Raw genomic sequence first — 2030 nt, 5'->3', positions numbered from 1 at the left:
TATTCTCGTAATGTTACGACTTTATTCTCGTAATATTATGACTTTATTCTCGTAGACCTAATATTATGACTTTATTCTCGTAATATTATGACTTTATTCTCGTAATATTATGACAGACTCTTGCAACCCATTAGCAGCAACATTTAATTAGCAGAACATTTTCAGTCTTGTGACGCTTTGGAGGGGCCAAACCCCTAGATTTGGAACTACTGGAATAAGCTGTAAAGTAAAGTAGTTAAAACTAGGTCCAACCAGCCACTACAACAACAAAATGCGACTTAGTGTTGCATCAGTATTAACAATTTCATAATGGCATATAATATATGCCATTTACCTGTGGAATGAGTACTTTAACTGTACTTGCTGACAATACTTCTGTACTTTCACTTAGGATTCTGAATGCAGGACTACAAACTTATACATAAAAAATCAACAATGCCCAAAATATAGCACATAGTGATGAGGTCCTAGTTTGGAATGAGTGTATCAGCAGAGTGAGTGTTAAATGACTGCATTAATTGATTGTCAGCTAATGCAAACACTACATCATAACTCTGCTTGAACTAATGCCATGCTGCATATGTTCATATATCCTCATTTTGCAATGTATGTCACATGGCATGAGCACTTTTAAATGCTTATTATTTAAAAAGTGTCTGAACTGTAAAATACCCAATGCAAACTGTTGCTTATCAGGACTTACATTATATCCTGTTAGATTACACCATTCCTATATTCTTGACTGCTGCATTAAATTAAATGCAATGAAGAAATCAGTACCCAGTTTCATCTGTACCTTGTATTTGGGAGTGTCGGTGTTCTGGAAAGAGGTTCAGAAAGCAAAAATGATGTTTATTATATACACCCTCAAGATTTTCCAGTAAATGTATAAGTAAACACAAACTAATTAATTTCTGTTTTTTACAAGGACATTCAGTTGAAAAGCTCTAAAAACCCACTGTACACAAACAGCAAACAGACACAGTTAGAGACTAGCTGGTGATAGTGGAACATTTAGTAGCAAAAATGAAGATATTTTCTTCAGGAGTTGGTCGAGAGAGTGAATATTGGACTAACATTTGCCAGATGGCCAGATACATGGCTCCAAATGAATGCTAATGAGCAACATTAGTTACCGCTGGATGTGTAAATAAGGAACTTTTAACAATTTACCATATCAACTTAAAAGGCCACATTTAGGAGGCTGTATTGGCAGAAATAGAATATAATAGCCATAGGTATAATCACCTGAAAATAAGAATCGTTGTGTTTTTGTTATGTTAGAATGAGCTGTTACTATCTTCAGACGCTGTGGGTGGTCGTCCATGAAGTCTGCTATGTTTCTGGAGTAGGGCAGAACAGACAAATCAAACACTGGCTCTAGATAGGGTCCATGTTTTTCATGTGTTTCGCAGTGACCGTAGTTTCTGCTTTGAGCTTAGAAAGGGAGGGTGAAGCGAGGAAATTGCAACCACACCGCAAGATGGCACTAAATCCTACAGCTGATATGTCTTGTTCACAACTTGTGTCTGCCTCCAAAAAAAATTGTTTAAATGCTTGTCACAGAGTATTTGAGTCGTTGCAATAATACAAAACCTCATTGTACCTCGTTTCATACTAACGACATTCACCATGTCCACATATATAATAAATCCCGCAGGCTTCGGTCACTGCTCACATTAAAAGGAAATTATACAGCTGGCTTTGTGGGACCACTGACAATTTTGATATAGGATTTTATAGTCCAATTACAAGTGGGCTGATCTTTCTTGTTTAAGAAAGACCAACATGTCTCTCTAATGGAAATAGCAAGTGAGTCCTTAATGCAGGACTAATCTCTGCAAACCCCCATCTATTCCCTGGCAGTGCATTATTAATGGGCAGTGTGGGGGCTGGTGAGTACAGGGGCCTCTCCTCACTAATGCGTTCATTCCTCATTGTTAGATGTCTGGTGAAGAAAACACAAACACATGCTGGCTTCTTACAGACTAATACTTACAGGCACACATACATGCACACACACATACACA

This window comes from Morone saxatilis, unplaced genomic scaffold (genome assembly GCF_004916995.1).
Source record: "Morone saxatilis isolate NCDOM2014 unplaced genomic scaffold, NCSU_SB_2.0 Contig16, whole genome shotgun sequence".
NCBI classification, from domain to species: domain Eukaryota; kingdom Metazoa; phylum Chordata; class Actinopteri; family Moronidae; genus Morone; species Morone saxatilis.
The sequence above is the reverse complement of the archived record's forward strand: the minus strand, read 5'-3'. Positions refer to the sequence as shown.